The sequence below is a fragment of the Pseudophryne corroboree genome, chromosome 6, assembly GCF_028390025.1.
Source record: "Pseudophryne corroboree isolate aPseCor3 chromosome 6, aPseCor3.hap2, whole genome shotgun sequence".
NCBI lineage: Eukaryota > Metazoa > Chordata > Amphibia > Anura > Myobatrachidae > Pseudophryne > Pseudophryne corroboree.
Window position 1 is genome coordinate 590,030,846 of NC_086449.1, and position 22,218 is coordinate 590,053,063.

The 22,218-nt window shown below is 44.8% G+C and overlaps 1 long non-coding RNA gene across 1 annotated transcript in view; it reads right to left on the reverse strand.

Moving 5' to 3' along the window:
* The window catches only part of LOC134933045 (uncharacterized), a 164,962-nt gene that overhangs the window by 97,228 nt on the left and 45,516 nt on the right, over positions 1-22,218 (reverse strand). The gene's annotated exons all lie outside the window — the stretch shown is intronic.

Below are 22,218 nucleotides of genomic sequence, written 5' to 3' on the forward strand. Positions count from 1 at the left end.
TAATACCTCTACTAAGATTACATAATTATTATACATTATTTTCATTATTTAGTAATTACAGGACACATTGCATAATTGCATAATAACATATTGTTTCAAGTAATTTACCCAGTCAGTCCTTTCCCAAGTGAGTGGGCCTTAAGACATTTTAGATGCTGCAGATCAACTTGGTTTTCTTTTAAATGATAGCTGCTTTATAAATATGGGCTAATTCGCTGGAATATCACCCGTTCTTGCATCTTGCAGGCTAGTACATAAGGTCCCATATCTCCCAACTTCTTAAGACTCTGAAGCGGGACCTGGTGTTCCCTTGACTGAAAAGGGGGTGAGACCTCAGGAGGAGGGAGCACGGTCTCTCCACATGAGCCCCATATTCATCGTTTTGGGGGAGTGGACAGCCCCCGGCTCACCACGAGGCTGAAGTTAGCTTCTTATTCGGCCAGCTTCTTATTCACTTCTTATTCAAGCTCCAGCTTCTTATTCACTTCTTATTCGAGCTCCAGCTTCTTATTCAGATCATTCAGTTTTGCAAGGGTTAATGAGTCTTGGGCAACACATTTGACACCTGAAATTCACAGAGTAGGGTCCCTTTCATATGACCCACATGTATTTTGGCTTGCCCAACGCTGGTTTGCCCATGAAATACGCTGGCAAAGTGGGCACATACACTATAATTCACCATTTTGAATAAGTAGCTGTAGTTTTGCAAGGGTTAACGAGTCTCGGGCAACAATTTTGACAGCTGAAATCAACTGAGTCGGGTCACTTGCATATGACGCACATGGATTTTGCCTTGCCCAACACTGGTTTGGGCATGAAATACGCTGGCAAGGTGGGCATATACACAGTATTATGAATTACTATTTTGAATAAGTAGCTGTAGTTTTGCAAGGGTTAACGAGGCTCGGGCAAAAAATTTGACACCAGAAATCAACTGAGTCGGGTCACTTGCATATGACCCACATGGATTTTGCCTTGCCCAACACTGGTTTGGGCATGAAATACGCTGGCAAAGTGGGCACCTTAACACTATTATTTTCTATTATGAATAAGTAGCTGTAGTTTTGCAAGGGTTAACGAGTCTCGGGCAACAATTTTGAAACCAGATCTCAATAGAGTCTGGTCACTTGCATATGACCCACAAGGATTTTGCCTTGCCCGACACTGGTTTGGGCATGAAATACGCTGGCAAGGTGGGCATATACACAGTATTCTGAATTACTATTTTGAATAAGTAGCTGTAGTTTTGCAAGGGTTAACCAGTCTCGGGCAACAATTTTGAAACCAGATCTCAATAGAGTCGGGTCACTTGCATATGACCCACATGGATTTTGTCTTGCCCGACACTGGTTTGGGCATGAAATACGCTGGCAAAGTGGGCACCTTAACACTATCATTTTCTATTATGAATAAGTAGCTGTAGTTTTGCAAGGGTTAACGAGTCTCGGGCAAAAATTTTGACAGCTGAAATCAACTGAGTCGGGTCACTTGCATATGACGCACATGGATTTTGCCTTGCCCAACACTGGTTTGGGCATGAAATACGCTGCCCAAGTGGGCACCTGAACACTATCATTTTCTATTATGAATAAGTAGCTGTAGTTTTGCAAGGGTTAACGAGTCTCGGGCAACAATTTTGACACCTGAAATCAAACGAGTCGGGTCACTTGCATATGACCCACATGGATTTAGCCTTGCCCAACACTGGTTTGGGCATGAAATATGCTGCCCAAGTGGGCACCTTAACACTATCATTTTCTATTATGAATAAGTAGCTGTAGTTTTGCAAGGGTTAACGAGTCTCGGGCAACAATTTTGAAACCAGATCTCAATAGAGTCTGGTCACTTGCATATGACCCACAAGGATTTTGCCTTGCCCGATACTGGTTTGGGCATGAAATACGCTGGCAAGGTGGGCATATACACAGTATTCTGAATTACTATTTTGAATAAGTAGCTGTAGTTTTGCAAGGGTTAACGAGTCTCGGGCAAAAATTTTGACAGCTGAAATCAACTGAGTCGGGTCACTTGCATATGACGCACATGGATTTTGCCTTGCCCAACACTGGTTTGGGCATGAAATACGCTGCCCAAGTGGGCACCTGAACACTATCATTTTCTATTATGAATAAGTAGCTGTAGTTTTGCAAGGGTTAACAAGTCTTGGGCAAAAAATTTGACACCTGAAATCAACTGAGTCGGGTCACTTGCATATGACCCACATGGATTTTGCCTTGCCCAACACTGGTTTGGGCATGAAATACGCTGGCAAAGTGGGCACCTTAACACTATTATTTTCTATTATGAATAAGTAGCTGTAGTTTTGCAAGGGTTAACGAGTCTCGGGCAACAATTTTGAAACCAGATCTTAATAGAGTCTGGTCACTTGCATATGACCCACAAGGATTTTGCCTTGCCCGATACTGGTTTGGGCATGAAATACGCTGGCAAGGTGGGCATATACACAGTATTCTGAATTACTATTTTGAATAAGTAGCTGTAGTTTTGCAAGGGTTAACGAGTCTCGGGCAAAAATTTTGACAGCTGAAATCAACTGAGTCGGGTCACTTGCATATGACGCACATGGATTTTGCCTTGCCCAACACTGGTTTGGGCATGAAATACGCTGCCCAAGTGGGCACCTGAACACTATCATTTTCTATTATGAATAAGTAGCTGTAGTTTTGCAAGGGTTAACGAGTCTCTGGCAACAATTTTGACACCTGAAATCAAACGAGTTGGGTCACTTGCATATGACCCACATGGATTTAGCCTTGCCCAACACTGGTTTGGGCATGAAATATGCTGCCCAAGTGGGCACCTTAGCACTATCATTTTCTATTATGAATAAGTAGCTGTAGTTTTGCAAGGGTTAACGAGTCTCGGGCAACAATTTTGAAACCAGATCTCAATAGAGTCTGGTCACTTGCATATGACCCACAAGGATTTTGCCTTGCCCGACACTGGTTTGGGCATGAAATACGCTGGCAAGGTGGGCATATACACAGTATTCTGAATTACTATTTTGAATAAGTAGCTGTAGTTTTGCAAGGGTTAACCAGTCTCGGGCAACAATTTTGAAACCAGATCTCAATAGAGTCGGGTCACTTGCATATGACCCACATGGATTTTGTCTTGCCCGACACTGGTTTGGGCATGAAATACGCTGGCAAAGTGGGCACCTTAACACTATCATTTTCTATTATGAATAAGTAGCTGTAGTTTTGCAAGGGTTAACAAGTCTTGGGCAAAAAATTTGACACCTGAAATCAACTGAGTCGGGTCACTTGCATATGACCCACATGGATTTTGCCTTGCCCAACACTGGTTTGGGCATGAAATACGCTGGCAAAGTGGGCACCTTAACACTATCATTCTCTATTATGAATAAGTAGCTGTAGTTTTGCAAGGGTTAACGAGTTCGGGCAAAATTTTTGACAGCTGAAATCAACTGAGTCGGGTCACTTGCATATGACGCACATGGATTTTGCCTTGCCCAACACTGGTTTGGGCATGAAATACGCTGCCCAAGTGGGCACCTGAACACTATCATTTTCTATTATGAATAAGTAGCTGTAGTTTTGCAAGGGTTAACGAGTCTCTGGCAACAATTTTGACACCTGAAATCAAACGAGTCGGGTCACTTGCATATGACCCACATGGATTTAGCCTTGCCCAACACTGGTTTGGGCATGAAATATGCTGCCCAAGTGGGCACCTTAACACTATCATTTTCTATTATGAATAAGTAGCTGTAGTTTTGCAAGGGTTAACGAGTCTCGGGCAACAATTTTGAAACCAGATCTCAATAGAGTCTGGTCACTTGCATATGACCCACAAGGATTTTGCCTTCCCCGATACTGGTTTGGGCATGAAATACGCTGGCAAGGTGGGCATATACACAGTATTCTGAATTACTATTTTGAATAAGTAGCTGTAGTTTTGCAAGGGTTAACGAGTCTCGGGCAAAAATTTTGACAGCTGAAATCAACTGAGTCGGGTCACTTGCATATGACGCACATGGATTTTGCCTTGCCCAACACTGGTTTGGGCATGAAATACGCTGCCCAAGTGGGCACCTGAACACTATCATTTTCTATTATGAATAAGTAGCTGTAGTTTTGCAAGGGTTAACAAGTCTTGGGCAAAAAATTTGACACCTGAAATCAACTGAGTCGGGTCACTTGCATATGACCCACATGGATTTTGCCTTGCCCAACACTGGTTTGGGCATGAAATACGCTGGCAAAGTGGGCACCTTAACACTATTATTTTCTATTATGAATAAGTAGCTGTAGTTTTGCAAGGGTTAACGAGTCTCGGGCAACAATTTTGAAACCAGATCTTAATAGAGTCTGGTCACTTGCATATGACCCACAAGGATTTTGCCTTGCCCGATACTGGTTTGGGCATGAAATACGCTGGCAAGGTGGGCATATACACAGTATTCTGAATTACTATTTTGAATAAGTAGCTGTAGTTTTGCAAGGGTTAACGAGTCTCGGGCAAAAATTTTGACAGCTGAAATCAACTGAGTCGGGTCACTTGCATATGACGCACATGGATTTTGCCTTGCCCAACACTGGTTTGGGCATGAAATACGCTGCCCAAGTGGGCACCTGAACACTATCATTTTCTATTATGAATAAGTAGCTGTAGTTTTGCAAGGGTTAACGAGTCTCTGGCAACAATTTTGACACCTGAAATCAAACGAGTTGGGTCACTTGCATATGACCCACATGGATTTAGCCTTGCCCAACACTGGTTTGGGCATGAAATATGCTGCCCAAGTGGGCACCTTAGCACTATCATTTTCTATTATGAATAAGTAGCTGTAGTTTTGCAGGGGTTAACGAGTCTCGGGCAACAATTTTGAAACCAGATCTCAATAGAGTCTGGTCACTTGCATATGACCCACAAGGATTTTGCCTTGCCCGACACTGGTTTGGGCATGAAATACGCTGGCAAGGTGGGCATATACACAGTATTATGAATTACTATATTGAATAAGCAGCTGTAGTTTTGCAAGGGTTAACGAGTCTTGGGCAACAATTTTGACACCTGAAATCAACTGAGTCGGGTCACTTGCATATGACCCACATGGATGTTGCCTTGCCCAACACTGGTTTGGGCATGAAATACGCTGGCAAAGTGGGCACCTGAACACTATCATTTTCTATTATGAATAAGTAGCTGTAGTTTTGCAAGGGTTAACGAGTCTCGGGCAACAATTTTGACACCTCAAATCAAACGAGTCGGGTCACTTGCATATGACCCACATGGATTTAGCCTTGCCCAATACTGGTTTGGGCATGAAATATGCTGCCCAAGTGTGCACCTTAACACTATCATTTTCTATTATGAATAAGTAGCTGTAGTTTTGCAAGGGTTAACGAGTCTCGGGCAACAATTTTGAAACCATATCTCAATAGAGTCCGGTCACTTACATATGACCCACATGGATTTTGCCTTGCCCGACACTGGTTTGGGTATGAAATACGCTGGCAAAGTGGGCACCTTAACACTATAATTTTCTATTATGAATAAGAAGCTGTAGTTTTGCAAGGGTTAACGAGTCTCGGGCAACAATTTTGAAACCAGATCTCAATAGAGTCTCCACGGAGTAATTGATTATAATTCATTTTAATGAACATCATCTTCTCCACATTTTCTGGAAGTAGCCTCGTACGCCGATTGCTGACAAGGTGAGTGGCGGCACTCAGGGGCGGATCCAGAAAAAAATTACACGGGGGGGGGGGGGGGCACCATAAGGGGCGTGGCTTCGTTGGCATGGGCGTGGCTTCGTTGGCATGGGCGTGGCATTGCAGGAAAAGACTACCTTATACCCCAGTTTTGCAACCTGTACGCCCAGACGTTGGCCACCACAGGAAAGAAAAATAATCCTGATTCATGCCCCTTACATTATTTGTCATTTTTCCTCCTTATAGTAATGCCCAGTATACATTATGCCACATACTGCAATGGCCCTTAGACATTATGCCACACACAATAATGCACATGACACAGTATGCACACACCGTAATGCCCCCGACACATTATGCCACACACCGTAATGCCCCCGACACATTATGCCACACACCGTAATGCCCCCGACACATTATGCCACACACTATAATGCCTGTGACACATTATGACAGGAATTGCAATGCCCGTTATACATTATGCTACACACTGCAATGCCCCTGATACATTATAGCACATACAATGTCTGTGACACATGACACACACTGCAATGTCCGTGATACATTATACCACACACTGCAATGCCCGATACATTATAGCACATACAATGCCTGTGACACATTATGCCACACACTGCAATGACCTTGAGACATTATACCACAATGCCCGTGATATAGTATACCATACACCGTAATGCCTGTGACACATACCGCAATGCCCGTTATACCCTATGCCACACACCGCAATGCCAGTTATATATTATGCCACACTGCAATGACCCTGAGACATTATACCACATACCACAATGCCCGTGATATAGTATACCACACACCGTAATGCCTGACACATTATGACACACACCGCAATGTCCGTGATACATTATGCCACACACCGTAATGCCCATTACACATTAAGTCCTACAGTAAGGCTTCTAATTACTTTTCAAATACCTGCTCGTTGTCAGGGGTTTCATGCACTGGGTGTCATGCTCGTTGCCATGGGTTTCATGCTCTTGGTTCCATGCATGGTGCCAGGGGTTTTCATGCTCAGGGTGTCATGCTCGTTGCCAGGGGTTTCATGCACTGGGTGTCATGCTCGTTGCCAGGGGTTTCATGCACTGGGTGTCATGCTCGTTGCCAAGGGTTTCATGCACTGGGTGTCATGCTCATTGCTAGGAGGTAGTCCTTGTTGCTAGGGCTGTGCTCCCAGTGCCACATATGTCCCCAGTGCCAGATATTCCCCCACGGTGCCAGGTACTCACATGCCCCCAGTGCCAAATATAGCCCCCCCCCATGTGCCAGGTACACATATACCCCCCAGTGCCAGATATTCCCCCCCAGCGCCATATATGCCCCCAGTGCCAGATATCCCCCCCCCAGTGCTATATATGCCCCCAGTGCCACATATGCCCCAGTGCCAGATATTCCCCCCCAGTGCCACATATGCCCCCAGTGCCAGATATTCCCCCCCAGTGCCACATATGCCCCCAGTGCCAGATATTCCCCCCCCAGTGCCATATATGCCCCCAGTGCCAGATATTCCCCCCAGTGCCATATATGTCCCCAGTGCCAGATATTCTCCCCCCCCTCCCTGCCAAATATGCCCCCAGTGCCAGATATTCCCCCCCAGTGCCAGATATGCCCCTTCAGTGCGTTCCCCCCCCCCCTTCCTCCGCCGCCGCCGCTCCCCTGCTGTTAGGAGGGACACAGAGGGCACAGTGCGCGCCTCTCCTGTGTCCCTCCTGGGTCTCCGGCGGCCGCGGGTCACTGTAATAAAGGAAGTGCTCACGAACGGCACTTCCTTAATGAGACCCGCGGCCGCCGGAGACCCAGGAGGGACACAGGAGAGGCGCGCACTGTGCCCTCTGTGTCCCTTCTAAAAGCAGCGGAGGAAATGAGACCGCAGACTGACATGCGAACGCTCGTCCGCATGTCAGTCTGCACAAAATCAGTGGCGCCCCCGCAACCCCTCGCCCCCAAGCCACCGCGAGGGCTGCGGGGGCAGCCGCAGGAGTTACGCCACATCCTTCAGGACCAGCAGCAGCAGCCTCATGTCGGGTGGGTGCGCCGCGGTGTGCGCACAAAAGAAAATTAAAAAAAAATACAAAAATCAACTAAAAATGACAGGGGGGGCACGTGCCTTGGTGCCCCCCCCCCCCCCCCCTAAATCCGCCACTGGCGGCACTAAACACTCTTTCGGAGTACACACTGGAGGGAGGGCAACTTAGGTAGAATAAAGCCAGTTTGTGCAAGGGCCTCCAAATTGCCTCTTTTTCCTGCCAGTATACGTACGGACTGTCTGACGTGCCTACTTGGATGCGGTCACTCATATAATCCTTCACCATTCTTTCAATGGTGAGAGAATCATATGCAGTGACAGTAGATGACATGTCAGTAATCGTTGGCAGGTCCTTCAGTCCGGACCAGATGTCAGCATTAGCAGTCGCTCCAGACTGCCCTGCATCACCGCCAGCGGGTGGGCTCGGAATACGTAGCCTTTTCCTCGCACCCCCAGTTGCGGGAGAATATGAAGGAGGAGATGTTGACAGGTCGCGTTCCGCTTGACTTGACAATTTTCTCACCAGCAGTTCTTTGAACCCCAGACTTGTGTCTGCCGGAAAGAGAGATCCAACGTAGGTTTTAAATCTAGGATCGAGCACGGTGGCCAAAATGTAGTGCTCTGATTTCAACAGATTGACCACACGTGAATCCTGGTTAAGCGAATGAAGGGCTCCATCCACAAGTCCCACATGCCTAGCGGAATCGCTCTGTTTTAGCTCCTCCTTCAATGCCTCCAGCTTCTTCTGCAAAAGCCTGATGAGGGGAATGACCTGACTCAGGCTGGCAGTGTCTGAACTGACTTTACGTGTGGCAAGTTCAAAGGGCAGCAGGACCTTGCACAACGTTAAAATCATTCTCCACTGCGCTTGAGACAGGTGCATTCCACCTCCTTTGCCTATATCGTGGGCAGATGTATAGGCTTGAATGGCCGTTTGCTGCTCCTCCATCCTCTGAAGCATATAGAGGGTTGAATTCCACCTCGTTACCACCTCTTGCTTCAGATGATGGCAGGGCAGGTTCAGGTTTTTTTGGTGGTGCTCCAGTCTTCTGTACGCGGTGCCTGCACGCCGAAAGTGGCCCGCAATTCTTCTGGCCACCGACAGCATCTCTTGCACGCCCCTGTCGTTTTTTAAATAATTCTGCACCACCAAATTCAAGGTATGTGCAAAACATGGGACGTGCTGGAATTTGCCCAGATGTAATGCGCGCACAATATTGCTGGCGTTGTCCGATGTCACAAATCCCCAGGAGAGTCCAATTGGGGTAAGCCATTCTGCGATGATCTTCCTCAGTTGCCGTAAGAGGTTTTCAGCTGTCTGCGTATTCTGGAAAGCGGTGATACAAAGCGTAGCCTGCCTAGGAATGAGTTGGCGTTTGCGAGATCCTGCTACTGGTGCCGCCACTGCTGTTCTTGCAGCGGGAGGTAATACATCTACCCAGTGGGCTATCACAGTCATGTAGTCCTGAGTCTGCCCTGCTCCACTTGTCCACATGTCCGTGGTTAAGTGGAAATTGGGTACAACTGCATTTTTTAGGACAATGGTGAGTCTTATTCTGACGTCCGTGTACATTCTCGGTATCGCCTGCCTAGAAAAGTGGAACCTAGATGGTATTTGGTAACGGGGGCACACTGCCTCAATAAATTGTCTAGTTCCCTGTGAACTAACGGCGGATACCGGACGCACGTCTAACACCAACATAGTTGTCAAGGCCTCAGTTATCCGCTTTGCAGCAGGATGACTGCTGTGATATTTCATCTTCCTCGCAAAGGACTGTTGGACAGTCAATTGCTTACTGGAAGTAGTACAAGTGGTCTTCCGACTTCCCCTCTGGGATGACGATCGACTCCCAGCAGCAACAACAGCAGCGCCAGCAGCAGTAGGCATTACACTCAAGGATGCATTGGAGGAATCCCAGGCAGGAGAGGACTCGTCAGACTTGCCAGTGACATGGCCTGCAGGACTATTGGCTTTCCTGGGTAAGGAGGAAATTGACACTGAGGGAGATGGTGGTGTGGTTTACGCGAGCTTGGTTACAAGAGGAAGGGATTTACTGGTCAGTGGACTGCTTCCGCTGTCGCCCAAAGTTTTTGAACTTGTCACTGACTTATTATGAATGCGCTGCAGGTGACGTATAAGGGAGGATGTTCCGAGGTGGTTAACGTCCTTACCCCTACTTATTACAGCTTGACAAAGGCAACACACGGCTTGACACCTGTTGTCCGCATTTCTGTTGAAATACTTCCACACTGAAGAGCTGATTTTTTTGGTATTTTCACCAGGCATAGTTTTGTATGTAATATAAATACTGCGCTGTAAATATGTGTAGCAGCTCTGTAAAATTATAACAATTAAAATACTAAGAAAGAGCGCTTGTGTAGCTAGACGCACATACCTATAAAAAAAGATTTAATTAGTATAATAATGTTACAGCTCTTTTTTGAAAAGATGCAGGAGGTGGAAATTAATCATTTTTTTTAAAAGGTTTAATTGTCCATAAAATTGTATGATGTAACTTTCCCTATTTTTCCCTACCTTATCTGCTGGGTTCAGAGGGTTGTATATCTGGGCAGCCTGTGCGGCTATGGTGAGCCCAGTAAACGGCTTCAATTAGCGGCTCCTATACTCCGGCCGCTCCAGCTGATGGTAAAGTTGTACAGTCTGTCCGGCTGCGGGGAGCGCAAACGACGGCTGCGGCTGACGGCTCCTGCTCTCTAGTTGTTCCAGCTTACAATGAAAGCCGTGCAGTCAGAGCGGCTGTGAGGAGCTCAATTAGCGGCTGTAGCTGGCGGCTTCCAGTATCCGATCTCTTTACACTCCTTCGTGCGGCTCACGGCTATTTGAAGTGCCAATGTTGAAGAACCTTTTCCAGAGTTCTTCCCAGTCTCCTGCTGTATCCGTAACCAACGCGTTTCGGGCTTTCCACCCTTTTACTAGGATATGGATTAACTTCCTATTCTCCTTTTTATGATGAAAAAACTTTATTATTCCTTATTTAAAACAGGAAATGTTAAAAACGGATGTGATTAATAAAAAGCGGCTACCATGTGCCTATAAATCCAATGGATTCAAAAATAAAATTGTTTCTATTTCTTTTAGAGCTTAATTAATAGGTATGGCGTTTCTGACTGTCAATAATTGTTATAAGAAATAAATATGTTTTTATGTATACTATATATTAATTTAAGAAATTAGAAAAATTAATACGGCAATAAAAAATATCCCTAATGTGAATGCTATAAAAAGGCATTTACATCAATTTCCACATTTAAACCATCTGGTTGGAGGGTTATACAGACCATTAAATTATGCAAAAAATTAATAATAGGTGGCGGTGTTGTATACTAGAATCTGAGTGGTGAATAATACTAAATTGACCATGCTTATTGATTATTAACTTATCCATGCACTTTATAATGTAATTTGGAATTGTGTTAATAATGACAGTTGTATTATAGAGTCTATTTTTGGATGATAAAGATTTATACCATGCTCAGTGGTTATTGTCAGTATTGTGCACTAAACATCTATCCATAGTTGGTAAGGGAAGAAAGGAAGGGAAATGAGAAAGGGGTAGAGGAAACGGAGAGAGGAGCAAAAGGGGGGGGGGGGGGGAATGGGGAGGGGGGTTGTAAAATAAATGAGAGGTGTCTGGACAGTGGGATTACTGTTTCAATTTAAGAAAACCCCATAATTGATGTTTTCATTCATGCCAAAAGGGTGGATAGTACCTAGTTTAAAAATCCACTCACATTCTTTCCTCAGTAGGGTGTCTGTCAAGCTGCCCCCGCGGATTCCAAGTTTGATTTTTTCAAGTCCGAAGACCCTAAGTTCCTCCCATCTATTATCATGGTGTTGGTAAAAGTGGCGAGCTACTGTAGTGAGTGGTTTCATCTTTGTTTTGTCAGAAGTAGCATTGCGTATAGTCCCAATGTGTTCTAGGACACGTTGTTTCAGTGGGCGAGTGGTAATACCCACATATTTCTTGTCACAGCTGCATTTGATGCAGTAAATGACACCTTCAGTTAAACAATTCATATAATCGTTGATCTTGAATTCTGTCCCGTATTTATCCTTTACTTCCTTCACCGTTTCAATGTGTCTGCAAGCTTACATCTTGTAACTGTCTTACATCTCGGCTATGACCTATGATTCAACTACCTGCTAGGATTCAATTCCCATTTGGGATGTACAGCAGTTATCAAATGATGGTCATATATATATACACTGAATGAGCAATTCTTTTGACCACAGGCTGTCCTACAGTTGGTTTGTCTGTTCACAAATTCACAGATATACCCATCTCGGCCTATATTAGGTATTTGTACCTTGTAATCTATATATAATTTTCTATATTTTCGCAATGTCGCCATTTAACAAATATTGGCGCTCATTGAACTCCTCAATAATTCATTTTAATGAGAATTATTAAAGTATTGTATTTTAGTTAGTTATTGTGACATCCAGTCATACAACATTATCTGTATATGAGTGCTTCCCAAAAAGAGTCTTCTTTTTTTCTTTTTTCTATGTTTAAATGAAGCAGTAATCCTGCCTACTTTTGTATTGGTCCCGCCTACAGTTGATTTGATGCCGCCCACGAGGCCACTTCTATAATTTTTTCCAGGGCCACTTTTAGCTCCCAATCCGTCCCTGGGCACAGGGAGGCTGCTGGCAACAGCCTCCCTACTACGTGGGACAAAGGGGGAGCAGTGTCCGCCCTGCAGGGTCTGAGCCACTATCTCCACTGACAGGACACTGAGCTCCTGAGGGGATCGAACATTCCCCGCCACAGGGGATCGCTCACCCCGGCAGCATGCCGCCACCCCCTTACAGAGCCAGAAGACTTAGGTTGCGAGTTAGTAACCGGCCCCCGTGACAAGCGTGGACCAGGTGTGAAGATGGTGGCGTCAGGGTAGGGAGCGCAGTTAGTACTGCGCTCCCTACCCTAACCCTAGTACTAACTGCGCTCCAGGGCTTAGCGGTACTTAGTGCGGCGCTGAGAGCGGCGACCTGAGCCAGCGCCTACACCCTACACTGTTTAGAAAGCCTGTCAGGGTCCCAGGATCACCGCTAGCACATTCCTCAGGCCAGTATAAAATTCACATTAGAGCTGGAAGCAGCGCCATGAAAGGGGGCGGAGCTTCTACTCAGAGCGGACCCAGCTTCGTTCAGTGCCATCTTTCTTGCATGCAGGGACGCTGACAGGGGAGAGCTGTCCCTCCACATCAACTCCAGCTATCTGTACGGTACCTGGGGTTGTAGAAGGGGGGCGGGGGCTGTGTAATAGACTTTGTAACCTATTAAGGTACACAGTTAGCGCTGGTAAGGGGTATCCTTTATCTTAAAAAGCGCTGTGTGTGGGTTAGGTCCAAACTCTGTGGGGTATATTTACTAAGCTCCCGATTTTGACCGAGTTGGTGTTTTTTCATCAAAGTGTCATCTCTGGAATTTACTAAACACAAATCTCGGCAGTGATGAGGGCATTCGTATTTCTTTGGAAAACAAAGGAAAAATATACGAATGAATACACCATCGGTCAAATACGCCTGTCATTTTTTACAACTCTGTAATTTACAAAAAATTCGAATTCACAAACACTGCTGGCAATAGCCAAACACTGCCGTCAAAAAATACAAATATAAAAAAAGCAGTTTTAAAATAGACCTGCTTTTTTTTTTTTACCGTGTTCTGATAGGCATGCATGGATCTGTGAGATCCGTGCATGTTTATCAGTGGGAAGGGGTGTGAAAGAGTTATAAATCAGGAAAATAATTGCGTGGGGTCCCCCCTCCTATGTATAACCAGCCTGATTGTAAAAATACGGGGGGGAAATTGACAGGGGTTCCCCTATATTTGAACAACCAGCACCGGGCTCTGCGCCTGGTCCTGGTTCAAAAAATACGGGGGACAAAACACGTAGGGGTCCACTAGTCAGAGAGATAATGCCACAGCCGGGGGACACTTTTATAATGGTCCCTGCGGCCCTGGCATTAAATCACCAACTAGTCAACCCTGGCCGGGGTACCCTGGAGGAGTGGGGACCCCTTAAATCAAGGGTCCCCACCTCCAGCCACCCAAGGGCCAGGGGTGAAGCCCGAGGCTGTCCCCCCCCCCATCCAAGGGCGGCGGATGGGGGGCTGATAGCCTTCTATGTAAAAATAAGAATATTGTTTTTGTAGCAGTACTACAAGTCCCAGCAAGTCTCCCCCGCAAGCTGGTACTTGGAGAACCACAAGGATCAGCATGCGGGGGGGGGGGGGGGGACCGTGCCCGCTGGTACCTGTAATTCTACTACAAAAAAATACCCAAATAAAAACAAAACACACACACCGTGATAGTACAACTTTATTACATACATGCACACCTACATACACACATACTTACCTATGTTGACACAAAGCAGTCGGTCCTCTTCTACAGTAAAATCCCGGGGTACCTGTAAATAAAAATTATACTCACCAAAAATCCAGTGTAGTTCGGTCCTCTTCTTTAAATGTGTAATCCAGGGACTTGGCAAAATAAAGAAACGGATCACCCGAACCACGCACTGGCGGGACCCCCCGTGACTGCTGTCAAAGAGGGTTCCTTCAGCCAATCGGGGAGAGCCACGTCTGATTGGCTGTCCGCTCCTGAGCTGTCAGTCAGGCTGCGCACTGTAGATACAATGTAGCGCATATGCGCTCCATTGTATCCAATGGTGGGAACGTTGTGGTCTGCGGTAGACTGCGAGGTTAAGTGGGGTCACTCTTGTGGTTGTCCCGACTCTATCGATTTCTGCTGTCAAAATTGTTGCCCGAGACTCGTTAACCCTTGCAAAACTACAGCTGCTTATTCATAATAGAAAATGATGGTGTTAAGGTGCCTACTTTGCCAGCGTATTTCATGCCCAAACCAGTGTCGGGCAAGGCAAAATCCATGTGGGTCATATGTAAGTGACCGGACTCTATTGAGATATGGTTTCAAAATTGTTGCCCGAGACTCGTTAACCCTTGCAAAACTACAGCTACTTATTCATAATAGAAAATGATAGTGTTAAGGTGCCCACTTGGGCAGCATATTTCATGCCCAAACCAGTGTTGGGCAAGGCAAAATCCATATGGGTCATATGCAAGTGACCCGACTCGTTTGATTTCAGGTGTCAAAATTGTTGCCCGAGACTCGTTAACCCTTGCAAAACTACAGCTACTTATTCATAATAGAAAATAATAGTGTTAAGGTGCCCACTTTGCCAGCGTATTTCATGCCCAAACCAGTGTTGGGCAAGGCAAAATCCATGTGGGTCATATGCAAGTGACCCGACTCAGTTGATTTCAGGTGTCAAATTTTTTGCCCAAGACTTGTTAACCCTTGCAAAACTACAGCTACTTATTCATAATAGAAAATGATAGTGTTCAGGTGCCCACTTGGGCAGCGTATTTCATGCCCAAACCAGTGTTGGGCAAGGCAAAATCCATGTGCGTCATATGCAAGTGACCCGACTCAGTTGATTTCAGCTGTCAAAATTTTTGCCCGAGACTCGTTAACCCTTGCAAAACTACAGCTACTTATTCAAAATAGTAATTCAGAATACTGTGTATATGCCCACCTTGCCAGCGTATTTCATGCCCAAACCAGTATCGGGCAAGGCAAAATCCTTGTGGGTCATATGCAAGTGACCAGACTCTATTGAGATCTGGTTTCAAAATTGTTGCCCGAGACTCGTTAACCCTTGCAAAACTACAGCTACTTATTCATAATAGAAAATGATAGTGTTAAGGTGCCCACCTTGGGCAGCATATTTCATGCCCAAACCAGTGTTGGGCAAGGCTAAATCCATGTGGGTCATATGCAAGTGACCCGACTCGTTTGATTTCAGGTGTCAAAATTGTTGCCCGAGACTCGTTAACCCTTGCAAAACTACAGCTACTTATTCATAATAGAAAATTATAGTGTTCAGGTGCCCACTTGGGCAGCGTATTTCATGCCCAAACCAGTGTTGGGCAAGGCAAAATCCATGTGCGTCATATGCAAGTGACCCGACTCAGTTGATTTCAGCTGTCAAAAATTTTGCCCGAGACTCGTTAACCCTTGCAAAACTACAGCTACTTATTCATAATAGAAAATAATAGTGTTAAGGTGCCCACCTTGCCAGCGTATTTCATGCCCAAACCAGTGTTGGGCAAGGCAAAATCCATGTGGGTCATATGCAAGTGACCCGACTCAGTTGATTTCAGGTGTCAAATTTTTTGCCCAAGACTTGTTAACCCTTGCAAAACTACAGCTACTTATTCATAATAGAAAATTATAGTGTTCAGGTGCCCACTTGGGCAGCGTATTTCATGCCCAAACCAGTGTTGGGCAAGGCAAAATCCATGTGCGTCATATGCAAGTGACCCGACTCAGTTGATTTCAGCTGTCAAAAATTTTGCCCGAGACTCGTTAACCCTTGCAAAACTACAGCTACTTATTCATAATAGAAAATAATAGTGTTAAGGTGCCCACTTTGCCAGCGTATTTTATGCCCAAACCAGTGTTGGGCAAGGCAAAATCCATGTGGGTCATATGCAAGTGACCCGACTCAGTTGATTTCAGGTGTCAAATTTTTTGCCCGAGACTTGTTAACCCTTGCAAAACTACAGCTACTTATTCATAATAGAAAATGATAGTGTTAAGGTGCCCACTTGGGCAGCATATTTCATGCCCAAACCAGTGTTGGGCAAGGCAAAATCCATGTGGGTCATATGCAAGTGACCCGACTCGTTTGATTTCAGGTGTCAAAATTGTTGCCCGAGACTCGTTAACCCTTGCAAAACTACAGCTACTTATTCATAATAGAAAATTATAGTGTTCAGGTGCCCACTTGGGCAGCGTATTTCATGCCCAAACCAGTGTTGGGCAAGGCAAAATCCATGTGCGTCATATGCAAGTGACCCGACTCAGTTGATTTCAGCTGTCAAAATTTTTGCCCGAGACTCGTTAACCCTTGCAAAACTATAGCTACTTATTCAAAATAGTAATTCATAATACTGTGTATATGCCCACCTTGCCAGCGTATTTCATGCCCAAACCAGTGTTGGGCAAGGCAAAATCCATGTGGGTCATATGCAAGTGACCCGACTCAGTTGATTTCAGGTGTCAAATTTTTTGCCCAAGACTTGTTAACCCTTGCAAAACTACAGCTACTTATTCATAATAGAAAATGATAGTGTTCAGGTGCCCACTTGGGCAGCGTATTTCATGCCCAAACCAGTGTTGGGCAAGGCAAAATCCATGTGCGTCATATGCAAGTGACCCGACTCAGTTGATTTCAGCTGTCAAAAATTTTGCCCGAGACTCGTTAACCCTTGCAAAACTACAGCTACTTATTCATAATAGAAAATAATAGTGTTAAGGTGCCCACTTTGCCAGCGTATTTTATGCCCAAACCAGTGTTGGGCAAGGCAAAATCCATGTGGGTCATATGCAAGTGACCCGACTCGTTTGATTTCAGGTGTCAAAATTGTTGCCCGAGACTCGTTAACCCTTGCAAAACTACAGCTACTTATTCATAATAGAAAATTATAGTGTTCAGGTGCCCACTTGGGCAGCGTATTTCATGCCCAAACCAGTGTTGGGCAAGGCAAAATCCATGTGCGTCATATGCAAGTGACCCGACTCAGTTGATTTCAGCTGTCAAAAATTTTGCCCGAGACTCGTTAACCCTTGCAAAACTACAGCTACTTATTCATAATAGAAAATAATAGTGTTAAGGTGCCCACTTTGCCAGCGTATTTTATGCCCAAACCAGTGTTGGGCAAGGCAAAATCCATGTGGGTCATATGCAAGTGACCCGACTCAGTTGATTTCAGGTGTCAAATTTTTTGCCCGAGACTTGTTAACCCTTGCAAAACTACAGCTACTTATTCATAATAGAAAATGATAGTGTTCAGGTGCCCACTTGGGCAGCGTATTTCATGCCCAAACCAGTGTTGGGCAAGGCAAAATCCATGTGCGTCATATGCAAGTGACCCGACTCAGTTGATTTCAGCTGTCAAAATTTTTGCCCGAGACTCGTTAACCCTTGCAAAACTACAGCTACTTATTCAAAATAGTAATTCAGAATACTGTGTATATGCCCACCTTGCCAGCGTATTTCATGCCCAAACCAGTATCGGGCAAGGCAAAATCCTTGTGGGTCATATGCAAGTGACCAGACTCTATTGAGATCTGGTTTCAAAATTGTTGCCCGAGACTCGTTAACCCTTGCAAAACTACAGCTACTTATTCATAATAGAAAATGATAGTGTTAAGGTGCCCACTTGGGCAGCATATTTCATGCCCAAACCAGTGTTGGGCAAGGCTAAATCCATGTGGGTCATATGCAAGTGACCCGACTCGTTTGATTTCAGGTGTCAAAATTGTTGCCCGAGACTCGTTAACCCTTGCAAAACTACAGCTACTTATTCATAATAGAAAATTATAGTGTTCAGGTGCCCACTTGGGCAGCGTATTTCATGCCCAAACCAGTGTTGGGCAAGGCAAAATCCATGTGCGTCATATGCAAGTGACCCGACTCAGTTGATTTCAGCTGTCAAAATTTTTGCCCGAGACTCGTTAACCCTTGCAAAACTACAGCTACTTATTCATAATAGAAAATGATAGTGTTAAGGTGCCCACCTTGCCAGCGTATTTCATGCCCAAACCAGTGTCGGGCAAGACAAAATCCATGTGGGTCATATGCAAGTGACCCGACTCTATTGAGATCTGGTTTCAAAATTGTTGCCCGAGACTGGTTAACCCTTGCAAAACTACAGCTACTTATTCAAAATAGTAATTCATAATACTGTGTATATGCCCACCTTGCCAGCGTATTTCATGCCCAAACCAGTGTCGGGCAAGGCAAAATCCTTGTGGGTCATATGCAAGTGACCAGACTCTATTGAGATCTGGTTTCAAAATTGTTGCCCGAGACTCGTTAACCCTTGCAAAACTACAGCTACTTATTCATAATAGAAAATAATAGTGTTAAGGTGCCCACTTTGCCAGCGTATTTCATGCCCAAACCAGTGTTGGGCAAGGCAAAATCCATGTGGGTCATATGCAAGTGACCCGACTCAGTTGATTTCAGGTGTCAAATTTTTTGCCCAAGACTTGTTAACCCTTGCAAAACTACAGCTACTTATTCATAATAGAAAATGATAGTGTTCAGGTGCCCACTTGGGCAGCGTATTTCATGCCCAAACCAGTGTTGGGCAAGGCAAAATCCATGTGCGTCATATGAAAGTGACCCGACTCAGTTGATTTCAGCTGTCAAAATTTTTGCCCGAGACTCGTTAACCCTTGCAAAACTACAGCTACTTATTCAAAATAGTAATTCAGAATACTGTGTATATGCCCACCTTGCCAGCGTATTTCATGCCCAAACCAGTATCGGGCAAGGCAAAATCCTTGTGGGTCATATGCAAGTGACCAGACTCTATTGAGATCTGGTTTCAAAATTGTTGCCCGAGACTCGTTAACCCTTGCAAAACTACAGCTACTTATTCATAATAGAAAATTATAGTGTTAAGGTGCCCACTTGGGCAGCATATTTCATGCCCAAACCAGTGTTGGGCAAGGCTAAATCCATGTGGGTCATATGCAAGTGACCCGACTCGTTTGATTTCAGGTGTCAAAATTGTTGCCCGAGACTCGTTAACCCTTGCAAAACTACAGCTACTTATTCATAATAGAAAATTATAGTGTTCAGGTGCCCACTTGGGCAGCGTATTTCATGCCCAAACCAGTGTTGGGCAAGGCAAAATCCATGTGCGTCATATGCAAGTGACCCGACTCAGTTGATTTCAGCTGTCAAAATTTTTGCCCGAGACTCGTTAACCCTTGCAAAACTACAGCTACTTATTCAAAATAGTAATTCATAATACTGTGTATATGCCCACCTTGCCAGCGTATTTCATGCCCAAACCAGTGTTGGGCAAGGCAAAATCCATGTGGGTCATATGCAAGTGACCCGACTCAGTTGATTTCAGGTGTCAAATTTTTTGCCCAAGACTTGTTAACCCTTGCAAAACTACAGCTACTTATTCATAATAGAAAATGATAGTGTTCAGGTGCCCACTTGGGCAGCGTATTTCATGCCCAAACCAGTGTTGGGCAAGGCAAAATCCATGTGCGTCATATGCAAGTGACCCGACTCAGTTGATTTCAGCTGTCAAAAATTTTGCCCGAGACTCGTTAACCCTTGCAAAACTACAGCTACTTATTCATAATAGAAAATAATAGTGTTAAGGTGCCCACTTTGCCAGCGTATTTTATGCCCAAACCAGTGTTGGGCAAGGCAAAATCCATGTGGGTCATATGCAAGTGACCCGACTCAGTTGATTTCAGGTGTCAAATTTTTTGCCCGAGACTTGTTAACCCTTGCAAAACTACAGCTACTTATTCATAATAGAAAATGATAGTGTTCAGGTGCCCACTTGGGCAGCGTATTTCATGCCCAAACCAGTGTTGGGCAAGGCAAAATCCATGTGCGTCATATGCAAGTGACCCGACTCAGTTGATTTCAGCTGTCAAAATTTTTGCCCGAGACTCGTTAACCCTTGCAAAACTACAGCTACTTATTCAAAATAGTAATTCAGAATACTGTGTATATGCCCACCTTGCCAGCGTATTTCATGCCCAAACCAGTATCGGGCAAGGCAAAATCCTTGTGGGTCATATGCAAGTGACCAGACTCTATTGAGATCTGGTTTCAAAATTGTTGCCCGAGACTCGTTAACCCTTGCAAAACTACAGCTACTTATTCATAATAGAAAATGATAGTGTTAAGGTGCCCACTTGGGCAGCATATTTCATTCCCAAACCAGTGTTGGGCAAGGCTAAATCCATGTGGGTCATATGCAAGTGACCCGACTCGTTTGATTTCAGGTGTCAAAATTGTTGCCCGAGACTCGTTAACCCTTGCAAAACTACAGCTACTTATTCATAATAGAAAATTATAGTGTTCAGGTGCCCACTTGGGCAGCGTATTTCATGCCCAAACCAGTGTTGGGCAAGGCAAAATCCATGTGCGTCATATGCAAGTGACCCGACTCAGTTGATTTCAGCTGTCAAAATTTTTGCCCGAGACTCGTTAACCCTTGCAAAACTACAGCTACTTATTCATAATAGAAAATGATAGTGTTAAGGTGCCCACCTTGCCAGCGTATTTCATGCCCAAACCAGTGTCGGGCAAGACAAAATCCATGTGGGTCATATGCAAGTGACCCGACTCTATTGAGATCTGGTTTCAAAATTGTTGCTCGAGACTGGTTAACCCTTGCAAAACTACAGCTACTTATTCAAAATAGTAATTCATAATACTGTGTATATGCCCACCTTGCCAGCGTATTTCATGCCCAAACCAGTGTCGGGCAAGGCAAAATCCTTGTGGGTCATATGCAAGTGACCAGACTCTATTGAGATCTGGTTTCAAAATTGTTGCCCGAGACTCGTTAACCCTTGCAAAACTACAGCTACTTATTCATAATAGAAAATAATAGTGTTAAGGTGCCCACTTTGCCAGCGTATTTCATGCCCAAACCAGTGTTGGGCAAGGCAAAATCCATGTGGGTCATATGCAAGTGACCCGACTCAGTTGATTTCAGGTGTCAAATTTTTTGCCCAAGACTTGTTAACCCTTGCAAAACTACAGCTACTTATTCATAATAGAAAATGATAGTGTTCAGGTGCCCACTTGGGCAGCGTATTTCATGCCCAAACCAGTGTTGGGCAAGGCAAAATCCATGTGCGTCATATGCAAGTGACCCGACTCAGTTGATTTCAGCTGTCAAAAATTTTGCCCGAGACTCGTTAACCCTTGCAAAACTACAGCTACTTATTCATAATAGAAAATAATAGTGTTAAGGTGCCCACTTTGCCAGCGTATTTTATGCCCAAACCAGTGTTGGGCAAGGCAAAATCCATGTGGGTCATATGCAAGTGACCCGACTCGTTTGATTTCAGGTGTCAAAATTGTTGCCCGAGACTCGTTAACCCTTGCAAAACTACAGCTACTTATTCATAATAGAAAATTATAGTGTTCAGGTGCCCACTTGGGCAGCGTATTTCATGCCCAAACCAGTGTTGGGCAAGGCAAAATCCATGTGCGTCATATGCAAGTGACCCGACTCAGTTGATTTCAGCTGTCAAAAATTTTGCCCGAGACTCGTTAACCCTTGCAAAACTACAGCTACTTATTCATAATAGAAAATAATAGTGTTAAGGTGCCCACTTTGCCAGCGTATTTTATGCCCAAACCAGTGTTGGGCAAGGCAAAATCCATGTGGGTCATATGCAAGTGACCCGACTCAGTTGATTTCAGGTGTCAAATTTTTTGCCCGAGACTTGTTAACCCTTGCAAAACTACAGCTACTTATTCATAATAGAAAATGATAGTGTTCAGGTGCCCACTTGGGCAGCGTATTTCATGCCCAAACCAGTGTTGGGCAAGGCAA